The following is a 14,689-nucleotide window of genomic DNA, read 5'->3' on the forward strand; positions in this document are numbered from 1 at the left end:
GCGGTCTGCCCCCCCCCTCCCCGGCTCTGTAAACAATCCCACCTCCCCAGGGACAGGCACTCGGGTGGTGTCTTGATTCCCAGGGCCCACGGGAGGGAGTCACCCCCAAGACGAGAGGCAATCACGGGGTGAGGCAGAGGAAGGTGGCGCCCCGTCTTCCCCACCTGTCGGGGCGGGGGCAGCTCCGCGGGTTCTCGGGGGGCCCCCCCCGGGAGGCCCAGGTGCTCGCTGCCTGGCAGACAAACCCCAGAGTCATCCGTTGGCCGCCAGATCAGAAGCAGAACCGAGTTCAGGCAGCTTCTCGTACAGGGTTTATTTCTAATTAATTCCTCGCTGGCACATGTAGGATCTGCACTTTCTCTCCCTCCTGGCTCTTCCAACCCGTGCATATTTCAGAGCCTGACAGCTTTCCTCGTGCTAAATATAAATCATGTCGCAAGCCGAGAGTTCGGCGGGAGTCGGTGGTCTTTGTCCCAAGCGTCCCTGGTGACTCTCCCCCTTCTGCTTCTTGCTGGCCCCACTGTCATCACCCAGGCCCCCCACAGACCCGAGCGCGGTGTTGTCTGTCCAACCTCCATCCCCCCTCCTCTGGGGGCAGCGCCCCATTTTCCTTCGCGGAGTGGAGCTGACCCCACATGTGAGTCTCAGGGTGGCTCCTGATCCCGACATGGTCAGTCAGAACACTGCGTCCCTCCAGGCACAGTGATTGGCTCAGGGCTGCTCTCATCACCCAGAGAGGCCAGGGAGAGACTTCGCTGGGACTTCTGCCACAGCCAGGTCAGAGGCACTCTCTTTTCACTTAAACCGCGATGTGGGCGGAGGAAATCCTGAAGCCTCTGGCAGCCGTTTTGTCACCAGGAGGAGGAAGCTGGGTGGCGGCTGAGGCCACCACACAGGAGAGCAGTGCCCAGAGGCAGGGTTAGCGAGAGAGGGTAGTCACATCGCTTGAGGCTCCTGATCCAGCCACACCCGAAGCCTAAGCCAGTTACGTGAGCCATTTTACAGGAGCAAATTCTCTTTCTTGCTTAGACTAGGTAGAGATGGGTTTTCCACCGCTTGCAACCAGGAGTCCCTCTCGATGCTACCAAAACCACAGAACTATGGCATGGTTGCCGTGGAGGAAATAACAAAAACCGAGAGATAAATAGGAAAGTGCCTGGTACGCATGGGTGTTCAATAACCGTTCTTTTTTTTTTTAATGTTTATTTTTGAGATAGAGAGAGACAGAGCGTGAACGGGGGAGGAGCAGAGAGAGGGGGAGACACAGAATCCGAAGCAGGATCCAGGCTCTGAGCTGTCGGCACAGAGCCCGACGTGGGGCTTGAACCCACAGACCATGAGATCATGACCTGAGCCGAAGTCGGACACTCCACCGACTGAGCCACCCAGGCGCCCCATCATTCATCCATTTCTTAAAGTTGATGTCCCTCATATTAATAGAGCCACAGTCTGATGTGGTCCTACTCTTCGCTGGGCCCTTTCGTGTACACTATCCCATGGGATCATCATCCCCAGCCTCTGAGGTGAATGTCACCGTCACGATCCCTGGGGCAGGGGCAGGGACACTGAGACTCTGAGAGACTGAGTCACCCAACTGAAGCCACACAGCTGGCTCAGTCCGCAGAAGCCCTCGGCCAGCCACACCCGAGCTGGTCCCCAGAGGGACCAAGGCACACACTTCTTAGAAGCAGCCCTGGGATGAATGTTCCTGACACTTTTCTTGTTGGGGAGGCGGAGGGGACTCGGGAAACCTTTCAAGCGGCCACGTGACGTTGGAAGATTTTTCTAGAATCTGGAAGAGATGAAACTTTGATGCGCCGTGTGGGGAGGGAGGGGGAGAGTGTCCACTCTGGATCTTGGGGTTGAGGGATCTGTGCTCAAATCCCGGTCCCGGGGACCCAGCCTTTTTCGGAAGGACTGGCTTGTCCTGGTCGTTGAAGGACGCTCTTCTCTGGGCCGAAGGGCCAGCTCAGCTCAAGAGGAAAGAGCATTAGCAACTCTGCCATTTACAGTCCCAGGGAAGGAACTGATTCAAAACAGGCTCGTCGGTGGACACAAAGACCACAAGGTGACAGGTTGTTGCGAGAGCAGGTTCTTTGCAAGGGACCAAAATAATGCCCTGTAGAATAATATCAAGGAGAAAATGGAACTTTTCACAGGGGAAAGTTAGCGGCCACCATTCACTCACACACACGCACACACACACACACACACAAACACAAACACATACCCCCACACGCACACACACTTACGGAGACACAACAAACGTGACCAAAACTCAACTTGTTAAATCTAGACGGTGAGTACTCTCCTCCCAACCCTTCTGTATATTTGATAGTTTTTCATAAGAAAAAATGGAGTAAAAGCCCAGCCCTGCCACTTACTATGGAGTAACCTTGAGGAAGCCCATTGAAGGCTGTGACGCTCCACTTCCTCGTCCATCAAATGGGGACAGTGAGAAGCACATCTTCACAAAGCTCTCAGAAGCATTCAATGCGACAGTCCGTGCAGAAATCTTGGATTTGACGCGTGGCCCCTAAAATCACTCAGGAAATGCTAGATACTAGCTTGTCCGAAGACGGTGAAGAAATACCCTGTACTCTAGTCCAAAGTACCCAATCCAGATAAACTCAGAAAGCGCAGAATAATCCTCCAGGGCAAGAGGTTTGCCGCTGTGCCTCCCAGCCAGCTCGTGGACCCAAGTTCAGTGCTCCCAGCCAGCTCATGGACCCAGCTTCTGTGCTCCAGAGAAACAGGCTGGGCGGGGCCACCGGAAGGCGAGGCCACCGCGGAACCCATCCCGTTAAAAAATATATATGTATTACCGAAGCACAGTGGACGTACAATATTGTGTTCGTTTCAGGTGCACAGCATAGTGACTGGACAAGGCCACACATTACTCAGCAGTCCCCACCACAAGGGAGGTCGCCAGCTGTCACTTACAACGTTATTACAACACCATCGGCTGTATCCCCCGTGCGGCACGTTTCCCGTGACTTCTTTATCTTATAACCGGAAGTTTGTACCGCCCCTTTTTTAAATCGTGTGCTAGGGTCTCAGTCTCTCCTTGTGAAGACAAGTGTTAAGTCACACACACCTCGAAGTAATCACACTACAGCTCGAGCATCCGATCAGCAAGGGCGAAAAGGTGGGTCGTAGGCGGGGATGGTGACAAGTGGGACACGCGTCCTCACGTCCGCCTGGGGTGGAGAGCAGCCAACGACGACAACAACAACAAAAGCAGTTAAAGTCATGTGGGTAAAAAAGCCTTAATATTGTTGAAAATTTGCGTGAGGGTGTATTTTTTCAGGCCGAGGAAAGTATTAGGAAGATTAATTGACTGCCACACAATGGAACGTCGGGCAGCTGATTTTAAAAATGGGGGGCGTCTTGGGGCACCTGGGTGGCTCAGTCGGTTAAGCGTCTGACTTCAGCTCAGGTCACGATCTCGCAGTCCGTGAGTTCGAGCCTCCCGTCGGGCTCTGGGCTGACGGCTCAGAGCCTGGAGCCTGCTTCCGATTCTGTGTCTCCCTCTCTCTCTGCCCCTCCCCCGCTCACGCTCTGTCTCTCTCTGTCTCAAAAATAAATAAACATTAAAAAAATCTAAAAAAAAAAAAATGGGGGGCGTCTTAATCGCGGACGTAGGACAGTCTCCACGATGTATCGTTGGTGCCGCCAGCCACGGGCAGAACGCTGCAAATATGACACCTTCTGTGTGCGAAACAGGATCAAATACAGTTTTGTATTTACCTGTAAGTGCATAGAGATCCTTACCATAAAAACCAAGAAAGTAGGTCAGTGGTTGGGGTTAAGGAACTGGCCCCGGGGGGACCAGGGACGGGAGCAAAACTGTACTTGCCTTTTATGTAGTTTGGTTTTGAATCACGTGAGTATTTTACCTCTTCAGAACTTTTCCTTCTTGTTGAACGTATCGCAAAATAATTCTGTAAAGACACACGCCAAAGTCATAGTAGTGGTCCTTTCCAATGAATGAGATTCCAAGTAATTTTTATTTCCTTCTGGATGGCTTTTTAAATATCAGGGTTTTTTTAAGTTTTTTTTTTAAGTTGATTTACTTTGAGAGAGAGAGAGAGAGAGAGAGAAAAAGCATGAGTGGGGGAGGGGCAGAGAGAGAGAGAGAGAGAGAGACAGAGAATCCCAAGTAGGCTCAGCTCTGTCTGGCACGGAGCCCGACGTGGGCTCAAACCCACGAAGCTGTGAGATCATGCCTTGAGCCGAAACCTAGAGCCAGACGCTTAATCAACTGAGCCACCCAGGCGCCCCATCAGGTTTTTGTTTTTGTACAATGAGCATGCATTATTTTCATATCTCGAAGTTTTTCAGAAGTTTCCATTCTGAAATGAAATGATAAAAACAGCCACATTTGGGGTTTTTTCTTCTCTATTTCCCAGTCTTAGCGTGTCCTCCCCCGTCCAATCATCAGTGCTTGCCTCTGGTCTCCTCACACACACACACACACACACACACACACACACTCTCTCTCTCTCTCTCCTCCAGGTTTATCCACAGCTCCCCATCTCAGCTCTGTTCCTTTAGCTGCAGCATTTGAGCAGGACCTTCCTCCCGGAGCCAGCAGCCAGGGGCCACCCGCCCAGGGACACAGCAGAACCCGTTCACAGAGCGCAGGGCACAGGGAGGAGCGCCAGTCGCGACGGTCAGAGAGGCCTGCAAAATAAATAGGGAACGATCGCCTCCAGACAGAAAGCCAAAGTGAGTCCCAAACCGTGACGGTCGTGTTCCGAAAACCGATCACAATGGCCACGTACTTCCAAAACAGGAAAAGACCTTTTCTAGGTCAAAGTGAAGTGCGCCTCCCCTTAACCCTCAACCGTGATAGACGGCGGGGGGGGGAGGGACACGGACGGCTACTGATCTCGTCTAATTCTCACCACACCCAAGTAGGTGTTAGAATCCTGACAAAAGTTATCCTGCCTGCCACCAACACCAGGAACCAGTCCAGGGTTTTTACGTGTGCTAAGGAGCCCTCCACCTGCGAGGGAAGCGGTCCGCGGCCTGAGGCTGGACCACCAGACCCTCTAGCAAAGGGGTTTACCTGCCAGGCCTCGAAGGGCCCGGGACCGTCCTCGGCCTCGTGCTAGTCCCGGCCACTCCCCAGCCCCAGCCTAGTTAGAATCCCACAGTACTTTCCCAGTCCCCTGCCGCTTCCTTGTCACAACCACCCCACCGGCAGGCACAGAGCTGGGTGTTCCCGTTCTCTCTTTGTCTCCCCGACGCGCGTGCCCGGCGCACCGCGGTATCTGCGGGGCGCGGCCCCGTGCCCGGCACCCACCAGGCCCTGGACCAACAGCTGCCGACGAAGACACCAGATCAACAGAATCGAGACGATTCCAGAGCCCCAAGTACGCGGAGAGGGAGTGGAATGGCACACAAATGGGGCCCACACCGTGGGGTCCGACCGCCGTGGACCCCCCGAAGCAAACCCAGCCCGGCCAACTTGGCCATGAGTCGAGTCCTCCTCCTCCAGCTGCTCCCGGGAGGGGGGTCGGCGGCGCACGTCCTGGTGCAGGGGTGGGGTGGGGGGGAGCCTTCCGCGCAGACGGGAGGTGTGGGACTGACTTTGAAATCACTTTGGCCTCTGGGTTTTGAAAGAGGTTGATTCTGATACACTGACCTGAATGTTAACGGCATGGAAGTTGCATTTGTATTCAGAAGGGGAGGAAAGCAGCCACTCCGAGGAGATGATGCTGTTTAATTAGGTCTAGTAGTTAACTCCGAATAAAGGCAACCGTGCTGCCGGGAACCAGGAAGGGAAGCGAAACCTCCCGGGAACGCACAGACTTCAGCGGAGCCGCAAGAGAAGGAGCCGGTGGGTCAGAAATGACGAGTTCACTTCCCGAAAGCCTTGCAGCCAGGCGCGGGGGGCAGTTGGCTCTCCCGGCTCCCGGGGGCAACGAAGCGAGCCAGAGGGTGCTGGTGAGGCCCCCGTGCGCGTGTGCGTGGGGGCGGAGCCCACTTTTAATGCCGGCAATACAAGGATGTCGTTCTCAGCAACCGGAAAACGGGAGACGCCTGCCATGCCCACCCGCGGCCGAGTGGATGAATCCGCCCGTGGCGCAGTCACACCACGGAATACTCCGCGGCAGAGAAAAAAGAACAAAGCTCCACCCACGCACCAGACCGGGGAGAAATGTAGAAACAGAAGGAAGAGGGGCCGCCGGGTGGCTCGGTGGGTTGAGCGTCCGACTTCCGCTCAGGTCACGATCTCACGGTTCGCGAGTTCGAGCCCCGCGTCGGGCTCTGTGCTGACCGCTCGGAGCCTGGAGCCTGCTTGGGATCTTGTGTCTCCCTCCCTCTGCCCCACCCCAGCTCATGCTTGCACTCTGTCTCTGTCAAAAATAGATTAACTTTAAAAAACATTTTTTTAAATAACAAAGAGTGCGTAAAAAAAAAAAAAAAAAGATGGCAAAGGCCACATGTCCTACGACTCCCTCGATACAAAGTTCAAGAGCAAGAAAAACTGATGTGCAGGGACGGAAGGCAGAACAGCCCTCACCATGGCAGGGGGCAGGGTGGGCGCTGACATGCTCCGTGTCTTGGCCACCGGGGGGGTCAGGCGGGCACGCGCATATGTGCAAAATGCAAAATGTGCACGTGCCGGGTGCAGAAATGCGTTGAGGGGCATGTTTCGTAAGACCCGTGCGCTCTCTGGGCGTTACGCCTCCGTCCGAATGCGTGTGCATTTCAAGAAAACCCGATTCTCAGCAGCGCGGCGGCAAAGCGTGCCTCTCTGCTGGGTGTCGCCCTTCTGACACGTGCGAGCGCCCTCCGCACGCAGCAGACAACCACGGCTCAGTAATGGGAGTGATTATCCTCACAATTATAGGTTGGATTCTTTGCGGTTGTCTTTCCAGTTCAGAAAATAAATTATACATCTTCCCCGCGCTCCTTTGCCCACACGGTTTAATAAAGGCGGGGGGGGGGGGGGGGGGGGGGGGGGGCTTGGCACTTCTTGCTTTTATTTAAGGGCGCGGAGGGGCGCGGAGTCACGGGGAGGCGGCAGATGACTGAGTTGCTCCCCGGGAAATTGCGCGGCGAGCGTGAAGCCGCCCCATCCCCAGGCAAGTGCAAGAGGAGGAGATAAAGCGTGCTTCAAAGTCAGAAGACGTGAAAATTGATCCGGGAATGCTAGCTGTTTTCAATTTTATATTGCCTTTTGTTTCAAGAATAGCCAGGCTCACCCAAACAGGAGTGAACAGGCAGACGGGAAAATATAATTCACGCGGACACTGGCGCTCTCCGTCCTGGGCACGCGGCTGGGCGCACTGTGACCTGCGCGGCCGAGGCGAACGGATTCAAACCGGGCTGAGACGAGGGCACGACGAAACATCTGACGATAAATAAAACACGGAAACCTGCCGCTTTTTTTCCAATCTCTCCTCCCCATTCTGTGTCTCTCTGAACTTCGGGAGCCAAAGTCGGAGAGGAAACATCTTGCAAAGCAAAGAGCCCCCATGACGTGATTTGGTTTGCACATCTGCAAAATGGGACGACAGGGCGATGGAGAAAACCCGGGGCTTAGAGATCCACATCCCAGCATCGGCTTACCACCCACCAGTTGGCACAAGCCAGTCTGTGTCTCGAGCCTCAGTTTCTTCATCTGTAAATCGGGGATAATGACTTCCCGGGGCCCTTGAGAACATTCAGTGAAGCCATCCAGGCAAAGCACATGCCACGGCCCTGGGGCTCGTAGCAAGAACTGGCTCTCTTTATCTTTACCCCCCGCACCCCTGCCCAGTTGCCTCATTTCCAAGGGCAAATAGGGCAGGGACCTGGTCGCTAACACCCAAGAACCGGGGCCCTGCTTCCAGCTACACGATTTGTGGGAGCCAGTGCAAAATAAAAAGGTGGGGCCCCTTGTTCCAAAGACAGGGAAACGGGCCACTGAAAGGACCGCGAGGCACTGCGTGCTGTCCTCCTGTGCGGCCTCCCCCTGGACTTGGAAGGTGTTTTCTACTCGCCGTGAGAAGTGGTCCTAAGGAAACAAAACCCTTCCAATCATCGGCGTGAATGTTATCAGTCATCTTTCTACGGTGCAACGTCACTTTCAAATACAAATATACGAGCTTTTAACTCGTGTGCAGATTCACCAAAACCACACAGTCTGTGATGCGTGGCTGGAATCGGCACACGTATTCTGTTCTCACCAGAACAGGAGAAACACCGCAAGGAACTAACTGGGCTGTTTTTGTTTCACTTCCTGACACGTGCACGTTCTACCCACACTCTCCGTCTCAGGCTTACCGAGGAGTCCGGACAGACAGAAAGGAAAAGGAGCCGTGTCTCCTTCCACGGCTCTATTTTCAGCTGTTTTCAGCATAAGTGGTTGGCAGGTAGGAGGAAGGACAGGACAGGAGTCTTTGGCTGTCGGTGTTTCCTAGGACAACTTTGCCTTCTTTCTGTGTTAGAAACAAGTTCTGGTTCAGAGCGAGTGCGGCCTCACGGGTATCCATGCTTCTACTTATTCAGTCATAGACATAACACACGTACCCTGAACTTCCTTCTGTCTTCCCGATGCTGGGTCCCCCAGAGTCCTGTGCTCCTGGGTCCTCGTGAGTGCCTGTGAATGGGGCAGCAGGGAGGCAGTCCCTGGAGCCTTGATCAAACCACTCCTGACCTCCCACTCACAAAAGTTGTGCCCTGGGAGGCTCCCAGCCTCATTGCTCAGAAGAATTGCTCCCGGGGACTCGCAGAGGAAGCTGGCAGGGGCAGGCAAGGGACCCATGATGGGGCTGGCACGCGACCAAGCTAACCCAAAGCCCAGGGTTCATCCTTTATTTGGGGACCACAGGGGAGAATCACAGAGAAAGCCAGAGCCGGCAAAAATCAGGATTTGTATCTTGGCTTTAACATTTAACTCTGTGACTTGGAAAAAATCCCTTTCCTTCTCTGAGCCCCAGCTTCCTCGACAATGCAACAGACTAAGACTTACCCTGGGGAGCCTTTGGGAGAATGAAATTAGTGAGAACAAAACCCTCAGCCAGTGTCGACCAAACACTGATCCCTCAGAAAAATGCAGTCGTGGTGACTACCGAGAGTCCCGGGGCCGTGGGAGCCACACTGTTTCCAGAAAAGCCAGCAGTGGTCAGGGACACGGCTTCCTACTGTGGGAACGTGGCCCAATGACACACTCCATGCTTGGCGACTGACAGCACTTTCCTGCTGATCGGGAAATCAATGCAAGGCCTGGGGGCTGGCTCCTTGCTCCTCACGATTCTTGTGCTTTTCTCTGATGAGGAATATTTTGCTTTCCCTCCTCTCTCCTGGGGACAAACGCATTTCCCTCTCCACGTTGCAGGCAGCAAACCAGGAGGGAAGAGAAAAAGCATGCCTGGTCCTGAGGGGGCTGTTGTAAACTCTTGATTTAATTATCTCCAGTTGGTAACTGGCAAGCTGTCCACGATCTTCCTGCATAGGCAGCCTGGTGGTTTCCCTTTGTTGAGCATTAATGATGTTTTGGGAAACCTTTGAACTGGACTCCTAAAGAAGAAAACTGGCTCCTTGTGATGGGGAGATCGGAGAGAGGGGCTGTGTGGGAAATAGAGGCTGGAGGCACCATTGTGGGAGCCCATGATGACCCTGGCTGAGCATTCACTGCCTGCCAGACCCTCTCGCGGCATCTTGTGCGTACCAACCACCTTCCTACTTCAGGGCCTTTGCACATACTGTTCCCACTGATAGGACACTCTGTTCCCACATGTCCTCAGAGCCGCTCACCCTCATTTCCTCGAGGAGGCCTTTCCAGACTCTGCTTTCTAAAGATGGATTCCTGTGCACACATTTGCTCGTTTTGCAAAGCACCCACCTCTACCTGTGATTATCATACATGTATCCTATTTATTTGTCTCATTTGCTACAGCGTAAGTGCATGAGATCCGGGCAGTGCGTCAGCCTCACCCCATTCCCCTAATGCCTAGCACGACGCCTGGGGGAGAAGGGTGGCAGGTCCCCAATGAATGAATGGATAAATGAATGAACAGGAACAGTATTTGGGAAAGAGAGAAAGGGAGCAAAGAAAGAATCTGTCCCCTTCCCTAACCTCAATTTCTTCCTGGGATCACTGATTTTGAGCAAGTGATTAGACCAAGTGCCAGCTCCTCTACTCCCACAGCAAGCTTCCTCATTCACTCCTCCCCAGAGTATGGATAATTGGGTGGATGGATGGATAGATACATGGATACATGGCTGGCTGGGTAGATATATGGATGGATGGATGGAAGGATGGATGGATGGATGGATGGATGGATGGATGGATGAATACAAGGATGGCTGGATGGATGGATGGATGGATGGATGGATGGATGGATGGATAGATAGGTGGGTGGGTGGATGGATGGGTGGATGGATAGATAGATGGATGGATGGATGGATGGATGGATGGATGGATACAGGGATGGATGGATGGGCAGGTGGGTGGATGGGTGGATGGATAAGTGGATGGATGGAAGGATGGATGGATGGATGGACAGATGGATAGATGGGTGGATGGATGGATGGATATATGGAAGGATGTATAGATGGATGGATGGATGGATGAATGGATGGATGTACAGTGGATGGATGGGTAGGTACATGGATACATGGCTGGCTGGGTAGATATATGGATGGATGGATGAAAGGATGGATGGATGGATGGATGAATACAAGGATGGCTGGCTGGATGGATGGATGGATGGATGGATGGATAGATAGGTGGGTGGGTGGATGGATGGGTGGATGGATGGATAGTTGGATGGATGGATGGATGGATGGATGGATGGATAGATGGATGGATACAGGGATGGATGGATGGGCAGGTGGGTGGATGGGTGGATGGATAAGTGGATGGATGGAAGGATGGATGGATAGATGGATGGATGGATGGATGGATGGATGGACAGATGGATAGATGGGTGGATGGATGGATGGATGGATATATGGAAGGATGTATAGATGGATGGATGGATGGATGGATGGATGGATGGATGGATGGACAGATGGATAGATGGGTGGATGGATGGATGGATGGATATATGGAAGGATGGATGGATGGATGGATGGATGGATGGATGGATACAAGGATGGCTGGCTGGCTGGCTGGCTGGCTGGATGGATGGATGGATAGATAGGTGGGTGGGTGGATGGATGGGTGGATGGATGGATAGTTGGATGGATGGATGGATGGATGGATGGATGGATGGATGGATACAGGGATGGATGGATGGGCAGGTGGGTGGATGGGTAGATGGATAAGTGGATGGATGGACAGATGGATGGATGGATGGATAGGTGGAAGGATGTATAGATGGATGGGTGGATGGATGTATAGTGGATGGATGGGTGGATGGATGTATGGATGGATGGCTGGCTGGACTGATGGATGGATGGAAGGATGGATGGATGGATGGATGGATACAGGGATGGATGGATGGGCAGGTGGGTGGATGGGTGGATGGATAAGTGGATGGATGGAAGGATGGATGGATAGTTGGATGGATGGATGGATGGATGGATGGATGGATGGATGGATACAGGGATGGATGGATGGGCGGATGGGTGGATGGATAAGTGGATGGATGGAAGGATGGATGGATGGATGGATGGATGGATGGATGGACAGATGGATAGATGGGTGGATGGATGGATGGATATATGGAAGGATGTATAGATGGATGGATGGATGGATGGATGGATGGATGAATGGATGGATGTACAGTGGATGGATGGGTAGGTACATGGATACATGGCTGGCTGGGTAGATATATGGATGGATGGATGAAAGGATGGATGGATGGATGGATGGATGGATGGATGGATGGATGAATACAAGGATGGCTGGCTGGCTGGCTGGATGGATGGATGGATAGATAGGTGGGTGGGTGGATGGATGGGTGGATGGATGGATAGATGGATGGATGGATGGATGGATGGATGGATGGATGGATACAGGGATGGATGGATGGGCAGGTGGGTGGATGGGTGGATGGATAAGTGGATGGATGGATAGATGGATGGATGGATGGATAGGTGGAAGGATGTATAGATGGATGGGTGGATGGATAGATGGATGGATGGATGGATGTATAGTGGATGGATGGGTGGATGGATGGATGGATGGACTGATGGATGGATGGAAGGATGGATGGATGGATGGATGGATACATGGCTGGCTGGTTGGCTGGTTGGCTGGCTGGCTGGCTGGATGGATGGACAGGCGGATGGATGGATATAAGGATGGACAAATGTTTGGAGGGATGGGTAGGTGCGTGGATATGTGGATGAACAGATGAGTGGAGACTAACTATAAGTCTGCTGATTTGGTCCCCTGTGAAGGAAATGAGCACTGTCTAGTGCAGTGACAGTCACACAGCAGTTGTCTCCCATGTTCTCTGCTGCCTGTGCTGCTGGGCCCTGAGCAGCAGCACACTAGCCCCCCCCCAGCCCCCCCTCCCAGCTGCACTGCAGCCCCTCTCTTGCCAGGACACACTTAGCCCCTCATTGCTTTCGTGCTGTGATTTAATGTCAGTATTTCTTCTGAGCCTTTTTTGCTAAGTAAATGGTTGCTTCCCCAGGAGGCTTTTTTTTTTTTTTTTTTGCCAGCTGAGCCCCAGACAGCTTGTTGGAGGCCTTCAACTGGGCTGTCCATGCAGGAGTGAGGAGGATAGGAGAGGAGGGGAGGGAAGGAGAAGGAAGGGGAAGAGAGGAGAGGGGAGGAGAATAGAGGGGAGGGGAGAGGGGAGGGGAGGAGAACAGAGGGGAAAGGAAAGGAGAGGAGGGGATGAGAGGAGAAGGGAGGAGAGGAGAGGGGAGGAGGGGAGGGGAGGAGAGGGGAGAGGAGGGCAGGGGAGAGGAAGGAGGCACCCCTGGGCAAGCTGAGGCCATCACACTGGTCACTTATCCTCACTTCTGTCGGGCCAGAAGCCCGGAGTCGGCCTTCCCCTCCTACGGGCAACCACAGAGCGGGGGAGTGGTCTGGAGTGGGCCCCAGTGTGGAGGCCTGCTCGTGGGCACTCAGGACCGAAGCGTGCTCATCAGCCGAGTTCCGCCAAGGCGCTAATCGTTTACAGGCTCCGGCCCTCACTCACCTCCGCGAAAATGTTGAGATTTGTGTCTTTGCCACAACAGATCAAGTAAAACCTTGACTTCGGTTTTGCATTTCACGAGGCTGATCTCCAGGGCTTTGCCACTGTCTTCGAGCCCACATCAGCCGCGGGGGGGGGGGGAGGCCCCGGTGTGGGGGTGTCGCATTTCCCTCCAACGGATCCAGATCCGCAGGCGAGCCCTGCGCGTGCCCCGCGGTGCGAGCCAGTGTGCGGCTCCGAGAAAGTCCCTGCGGCCCAGGACACTGTCCCGAGTATGAGCGTCACCCGTGCGGTCCAAATCCCCACCCCCGCCGTGTCACCCAGCTCCGCCCGCAGCCCAGGGAAGAGGAGAGACACCGATCCCCGCACGTGGCACGTGCGGGACGCGGGCGCTCAGACCGGCGAGCAAAACGCAGCAATTTACCCGTCACCACGCGCTGGCGCTGCGACCGGCCCTCCAGTCGCGGTCCCTCGCCGGCTCATTTAACTCTCCTGCTCACCAGACACTCGCCAAGCATCAGTCTGTGCCCTGGCCACCTGCCCCGTGGACTTTTCGGCCACGGGGGGGCGAGAGGCAACCATTCCTAGCTTGGGGCTGACGGTCCGTGCGGGGAAACGGCACGTGCACAGGCGGAAACTCCCAGCCGCGAACCCTCGGCCTGGGGTGACTGGAGAAACCTAAACCGGAGCCCCGAGTGCCACAGATGAGGTTTGGCACCACCGGCTCCCTCGTAAAGAGGGAAGACACCGTGTCTCTGCCCGACGGCGCACAAAGCGCGCTCGGGGTGAAAGACCCAGGCGCGAAAACAAAGCCCGTGTTGGAGCCGGGGGGGGGGGGGGGGGGGGGGGGGGGGTTGTGACCTGGGGACGGGCACAGTCACTGGGCAAGTTGAACCCCCGTGAGGGTCCGTCCAAGCTGCCTCCAGCCCTTTCCCGCTGAGCGGACATCCCACCTCCCGTTTCTCTGAACGCTCGGCTCTGTGGGGTTTTGCGCTGAGCCCTGCCCGTTGGAGGGCTCTCGATAGCGTGAATTCCCTTCTTTCCCTGGAGGTGTTCTTGCTGGTGTAGACAGCTCCCTCAAGCATGCTCACGTGCCCTCCGCTTTGGTTCAGGGTGGGGACACAGGCCACATGGCACCTGACATAGGGCAGTCCCCCAGTTCTCTGGAACTCACAACAAAACTCTGCAGAGAAGCGGGGAAAACTCAAAAGCACCCCTCTACCCCACCCCTCAACAGCTGGAAACCAGAAAGCGAAACAAGGTATATCTTTCACAAGGGCGATCAAAACCGGAAAGTACCTAGGAATTCATTTCTCCAGGAACATGCAAGAGCCGTAGGCAGGAAACTTTCGAATTTGAATAAAGAATGATCTGGACGAACAGAGACCTGTCACGCTCTGAGACAGGACATCCTTGTATGGTAGGGAATTTGATTCTCCCCAGATAATCCATAAATTCAATGCAACTCTCCTCACACTTAAGAAGGGCACCCCTGGGGCGCCTGGGGGGCTCAGTCAGTTGAGCGTCCGACTCCGGCTCAGGTCATGATCTCGCGGTTCGTGAGTTCGAGCCCCGCGTCGGGCCCTGTG

The sequence above is a fragment of the Panthera leo genome, chromosome A3 (assembly GCF_018350215.1).
Source record: "Panthera leo isolate Ple1 chromosome A3, P.leo_Ple1_pat1.1, whole genome shotgun sequence".
In the NCBI taxonomy this organism is placed as follows: domain Eukaryota; kingdom Metazoa; phylum Chordata; class Mammalia; order Carnivora; family Felidae; genus Panthera; species Panthera leo.